The sequence below is a fragment of the Papaver somniferum genome, chromosome 9, assembly GCF_003573695.1.
Source record: "Papaver somniferum cultivar HN1 chromosome 9, ASM357369v1, whole genome shotgun sequence".
Taxonomy (NCBI): domain Eukaryota; kingdom Viridiplantae; phylum Streptophyta; class Magnoliopsida; order Ranunculales; family Papaveraceae; genus Papaver; species Papaver somniferum.
Window position 1 is genome coordinate 79,599,429 of NC_039366.1, and position 7,247 is coordinate 79,606,675.

A 7,247-nucleotide genomic window follows, 5' to 3' on the forward strand; every position below is an offset into this window, starting at 1 on the left:
AGGTTAACTCGTTAGTGGGCCGAGTACCCAAATTCTAGGCCGAGATTTTGGACTCAGTTTCACCAAACGTTTTCAAACCAGCTGAGCCAAAGCAAACACAAAACCAACAGTGGGCTTGCTCCCATTCAAAAACCAAATTTTATTTTCTTTTAAAAAAAAAAAAAAAAAAAAAAAAAAAAAAAAAAAAAAAAAACCAAAATTTTTCTTTTTCCCATCAAATCCAAATGTCTCCCGACAAAACCAAATTTTTCCAAAAAGTCCAATCCCATTAAAAACCAAATTTTCTTGTAGATAATGTGTTAGTTAAATTTCCTTTTGTATATATTTTGTGCTCATCCATTGGACTCCGAATATGTTGGAGTTTTGCCTTGGATAACGGAGTTTTAATTCTGCTTTCGCCGAAATCGGGTATTCTCTCTCCTTTTACTCTACTCAGCATGTCCCTTTCCATATGTTGCATTTTAATTCTTTCCATATTTTGAAACATTGAGGACAATGTTTAGTTTAGGTTTGGGGGTATAGAGTAGATACCACGATAATTTGCTATAATTGAAAACAAAACTCCATCTTTTTGAAAAAATTGAAAAATTCCAAAAAAATTAAAAAATCAAAATTCAAAAAAAAAATTTAAAAATTGAAAAAAATCATAAAAATGGAGCTCATCTACCTTGAAATGTTGACTCTTGTGCAAATATGTATTTTTATTAGGAGTCTTAGTCTAGATATTTAGGCACCCTGATTCTAGCACAATTCACATAGTGATAAGAAATTTGCACGCGCACGATCTACCAATACATGTATGGCCTCGATCTTCAAGGTGTTTGATAGGAAGTTACGATTGACAATCACTTTAGAATACTGAACGAAACTTGACTAGCTTGTTCTTTGGTTGGTTGGGATAGAAGGTGGAGGTTACATTAAGAAAGACAACCATCGAATTTAACTGGGTGCATCAAAAAGGGCTACCTCTTGCAAAGTGTCATGTAATTTTTTGTTTCTTTTGTATATGTATCAAAAGTGTTTCCTTCTTAAAAAAAAAAAAAAAAAAACGATGTATATATTCAGAAAAAAAAATATCAGAAAAATACAAAAGAAAAAATCAAGTATTTATCAATTCCATCATCTCTTGTTCCAAAAATAAAAAGAGAGTAGTCAATGTAAATAAGAGTCATGTAAATAGTCATTTTGTTGTTTCATTGTAATAAGCAAGGAGGGTGTATGCCATTGATGTACAACGCGAGTAATTGTGAAATACCTCCAACTCATTCACAATTCTCGTAAAGTCCAGACAGCTAGCTAGATTTCGACCTTGGTTCTTAGCCTGAGAAACTATCTCTTGGTGATTAGTAGTCATAACTTCAGATCTTTCTTTACACATGTGTAGATACACTTTACACTCTTATCACATGTCCTATTTTTGTTATCAGTGCTAGGATTGTGCCTTTGATAGCTAGATTGACATCTCCATTTTGCTGTGAGCTTAAACTGACTTGCACATGTCACATTTGATGGAATCTGAGCTTATATTTTGACCTAGAACTTTGTAGGTACGTTCTAAGCAAACCTTCACGAGACTTCAACTCGTCCACTAGGGACACTTAGTGGTTTAAAAGGCTTAGTGCATACGCTAAATGCATTCGAGAGACCAGCGACAGTGGTATAGTTAGGATTTCCTTAGTTTTGTTTTACTTGAGGACAAGTAAAATTCAGGTTTGGGGGTATTTGATGAGTGCTAAAAAGTGCATATTTCTATATATTTTTCTTGGCATTTAACTCATCTTTTGTGCATTAATTCTACATTTTATCCCATATTCTGTATTTTCATTGTTTTCAAGAATAAATATTTTTCTTACTTAATTTTGCATTTTTAGGTAATAAATAAAGTTTGGATAACTTGCGGAGCGGAAAAGAGCTGAAGAGTGGTGAAAAACCGGAAGAAATTACGCAAGGAAGCCGCAAAGAATGGAGCGCACGTCCAAAAAGCTAGGAATGGGCTCAAGAAGGAAGAATTGTTCTTGAAGAAGATATGGGCTTGGCATACCCAAGGCCCAAAACCCTTACTCAAACCCATTTTCTATATCCATACCCGTCTCCATTCTCAACCGTTAGATCGGATCCATCTCATCATCCAATGGTCGCTTCTTCATCGTTCTTCAAAATCTGAAGTACCTGCAAAACACCATAGTGCCTAGATTCCAAGCCTTCAGATTAGATCACATTTAGATCCTACGGTCGCTTCTTTGCCTGCGCATCAAATCTCGATACTTCCGCTTAACACTTCAACACCTAACCCCATCTAGAGCCGTTAACTTCGTTGTATCAAGACATCCGACGGTCGATACCAGCCTCTTCAGGCGGAGCCGTCCGATTCACCTACCAGCTTCGATTCCAGTGGCTCAGCTTCGCCAACATCTAACTTTGATGATCCCGCTCAACACCCTAAAAACGGATACCCTATACCCTAAACTGTCGACCCATTCTTTTCCTCTTTCTTTCTTCTTCTCCTCCACCCGACAGTTGCAGAGCTGCAACTGCAACACCCATTCCGCCACCATACCTCTTCCACAACCACACCACCTTCTTTATCATCACCACCACCTACCGCACATGGTAACTTTCAATCAACTTCATCAACATCACACGATTTCAGTGACGTGTGGAATTGATGAGAATGATTGCATGTTATCAATCGAAGCTAGAAAATGCATGGGAATGAGCAGTGAAGTCAGAGGAAGGATGGGTCAGCGATTGATTGAAGAAATTGCGCCATCAAAGTAAGATTTTACGAAACCCTAATTTCTCAATTTTTGGGATTTTTATAGAAAACCCTAATTTCTGTTAGGAGAAGCAATGAATTAGTTATGGGTTCAATTTGTACTGTCAAAAATTAGGTAAATCATATACCTAATTTCACTGTTTGAATTTGGGTATTTTTCTATAAACCCTAAATTGGGTATTGGGTATAAAAAGGGGACTGTGGTGTGTGTAATTTTCATGCTGGACTAGCCAGTGTCCAGGACTGTGAAGTTCTGTTAATGTTCAATTTCAGTTTCAAATCAATTTTAGTTAATTTCAATTTCTGTTTGTTTTTAATTTTGATTTTATGTCTTTTAATTTCTGTTTGTTTTTAATTGCAATTTAATTTTTGATTGATCATGTTTAGTGCAATTTCAATGTTTAACTGTGAATCCCTGTTAGTGCTTTAGTATGAATCATTGTTAGGTTAATTTTAGTGGTGTAATGTATTTAAGTTTGTTTAAATCACTTTTAGTGTCAACTGTTTAGGTTTAGTTTTGTGTTTAATCATGTTTTGTTCACTGTTAGTGGTAGAAGTTTAGCTTTGAAGCATTGGATTGATTGAGCAGTGGGGAGAAACTAGTGCTCACTAGTGACTGTGAGCAAACTAGTTCTCTTCCCACTCTAGTAGTATGCCTAGGCTCACCTTCACCATCTCACCTTCACCATTTCACCTTCACCATCTCCCCTGCCCTTGGCTTAGGCCTTGGTTCCATTGTTCTCTGCTTGTAGTTTCATTGTACTGTCACATTTACTTCACTATTACCTTGTGTTTATTGTTTTATCATCCATTGCCTCATTATTTCACTACTATCTTCATCACTTTCACAATCTTTTGTCACTGCTTTGTTTAGTGCATTGTTGTTTAGTTCTTTGCTGTTTAGTCATTGTCTTGTTTAATTTTCTTCATTGTCTTTGCCTTAGGCTAACTGCCTTTGTATTATTGCCTCACTGCCTTCTTCCTCTATCTTTGCTGTTTTGGCCTAGAGCCATTGTTGCTCATTGTTACCTGTCTCTCCTGGTCACTTCTTTTCTTCTTGACCAAAAACTCTCTAAGCCCACTGTCCATTGTTTGTACAAACTGAAGCCCAGTTCACTGAGGCAAAGACCCAGTTCAATCCAAAGATCAAGCCCAGTTCAATTCACATCAGAAACCAACTGAACCCACGTTCAGCCCATCAAAACCACTGAAAGCCCAACTCATTCCAAGGGTATTCATAACCCATTAGCACTCAAAAGCCCATTGATTATTCATAGCCCAATAGCAATTTAGAGCCCAAAGTAGCTAAATACTCCAAACACACCCAGTCTCTGTGGATCGACCCGTACTTGCACGAGCTACAACCGACGACCGTGCACTTGCGGTATTACTGTAGGCCCGCGTTTTCATTTCTCTTCAATTTTATACGCTTACCCGGGCACACCATATAATAGTTTTCGCAAAGAAGATTCCAATCTTTTCACCCACGTTAGAGTTATGGTATCTTCTTTTCCTTCTTGTGTGGTTGTTTTTGTACATATGGTGTGTAATAAACCAGCAGATCAACTGGAAAAGTTTGATCGTAAGCATATGTATACAGGTGTGTGGTTTGTAAATCCTCATAATTTAATTAGGAGGCATCTTCTGCTTGACAGAAGCTAGCTTGTAACTGCTCTTATATCAAATAAAATTTCCTTTTCTTTCAAAATAAAAAAAAAAAAATCAGTCAAAGGGTCTATCTTTGTATATGTTGCTCACTCTCAGTTTGGTCCTACTTCTAGTTCATTTTGTAATAAAAAACGGAAGAGGCAACTTAGTGCCAATTGCCTGGAAATCCTTGGTCGAGCAAATCTATGACTTTGTTACCTTCTTATGACCCCATGGACCAAAATATGCTTTCATTATGTGGGCAATGCGCTCAACTTTAGTAGATCATGTGGATGTAGTGAAAAAGCGGGGGTCTAACAACACCACCCAATATTTCGCTTAGAAATATGTATGGACTAACTCCGAAATACTTTTAAGAGAATCAACAAGACTCAATCAATTAAAAGTATATCAACGAGTTTATATCTCTCTCTTGATTTGATTTACTCAAGCAGGAACTGCGAGTTCTAATCAAATACAAGGAATAACTCGGATGGTACCAAAGACCAAAAACCGAGGATCAATCAATGCCAATCAACAACCAAAGGTTGGATTACTCTAATTGATGATCTAACGCACAACCTGCATTATTTCAATTATAAAGATAAAACAATATAATGCAGAAATTGAAATAACACAGACACCAGAAATTTTGTTAACGAGGAAACCGTAAATGCAGAAAAACCTCGGGACCTAGTCCAGATTGAACACACACTGTATTAAGACGCTACAGACACTAGCCTATTCCAAACTAACTTCGGACTGGACTGTAGTTGAACCCCAATCAGTCTCCCACTGATCCAAGGTACAGTTGTACTCCCTACGCCTCTGATCCCAGCAGGATACTGCACACTTGATTCCCTTAGATGATCTCACCCACAACTAAGAGTTACTACGACCCAAAGTCGAAGACTTGATGATAAACAAATCTGTCTCACACAGACAAGTCAATCGAAGGATTAATCTCTCTCCCACAGATAAACCCTAAAAGGTTTTGTTCCGTCTTTTGGTAGTAATCAAAGTGAACAGGAACCAATTGATAATCTGGTCTTATATTCCCGAAGAACAGCCAAGATTTATCAATCACCTTACAACAATCTTAATCGTATGGTAGCGAAACAAGATGTTGCGGAATCACAAACAATGAGACGAAGATGTTTGTAATTACTTTTTATATCTTGCCTATCATAGATATCAATCTCAAGCCAATTAATATGATTGTACTCGTACGATAGAAGATGCAAGATCAGATCACACAACTATGATAAAGTAGTATCGGTCTGGCTTCACAATCCCAATGAAGTCTTTAAGTCGTTAACCTGGTTTTAGAAGAAGAAAATCAAAGGTTAAAGGAGAAACGACTCTAGCACGCAAACTAGTATCACACGTAAAGTGTGGGGATTAGTTTTGCATTGATGCTAGATGTCCCCTTGTATAGTTTTTCAAATCAGGGTTTGCCATTAAGTTACCTTGGTAACAAAGCAATCAATATCCATCGTTAGATGAAAACCTGATTTAGATTCAAGATAATATTTCTCAACCGTTAGATCGAAAACTTAGCTTGTTACACACAATTGAAATGCACACTTCTAGATTTGTTAACCATACCCAAACGTATGCACTTGTTGGTTCAATAATAGTTAACCAAAAGTTTAGCCATATGAGCATTTCATATCAACCATGTTCTTCTTCACCATAACTAGTTCACATGACTCAAATGAACTAGTTATAGAGTTGTTCAATTGCAAATAAATCTTATGTAACTATACAAGACACAATTGAAGCAAATATTTGATTCACTTGAATCGGTTCATGAACTTTTATAGCCACGGTTTACAAACTGCATTCCTTAGTCTTTTTAAGTTTAAGTTCAGAAATCATCTTCAGATATATAACCTTCTTAAGTTCACAGACTTGGTTCGCGGACTTAAGTTACCGGGAAGAGTTTACAAACTCCAACAGAAATTCTCGGTATGAGAACTTCGCCGGTTCGTGGACTGGGTTCGCGGAATAAGTTCGCAGACTTAGCTTCACGTACTAGTTTGTCAACTCCAGCAGAAATTTTCGGGTTTGAGAACTTCGGCAGTTCGCGGACTGAGTTCGCGGACTTGGATCACGCCATTCATCCGGTTCTCTTGATCAACAAAGTTCGCAAACTTTGGTTCAAGGAATAGGACTCATACATAAATGTGTTTCCACAAAAAATGCTTATGTCCACCATTGGTTATGTAATTTAACCTCTCATTTCAATCACTGAAGTTGTCGAAGCAATTTTCAAAGTGATCGAAACATATCATGACTTTCGTCACTAGGTAAAGATAAACTTGGTTGAAGCGAAATGCTTACCAACACATATTTCGAGATATAGATAGGTGAGGTATACTCGGCTCGAAATACCAACTGTGTATAATCAAAGTCTATATATAGCATACGACTTGTTATCTCAAGAAGTAGGAGATACAATAGAGATACTTTTGAGTGATAGATAAGTTCAAGTCTTCACATACCTTTTTGTCGAGAAGTTCCACCGATTCCTTGAGTAGTTCTTCTTCTTGTATGATGAATCGCCATGAAGTCCTTGAGCTCAACTACACTTTCTATCCTAGTCTGAGACTTAGCAATAGTAGACTAGAAATTAAGACTTATAGTTTTGATCACTAACATTGACAAACATGCTTGAGATAGCAACGCATGCGAGTTCGACCGAGCAATGCTCTAACAATCTCCCCCCTTTGTCAATTTTAGTGACAAAACTATCAATACATATGGAATACAAAAAACATAATGAAACTTTAGTAGATCATATTCCACATGTATAATCTTC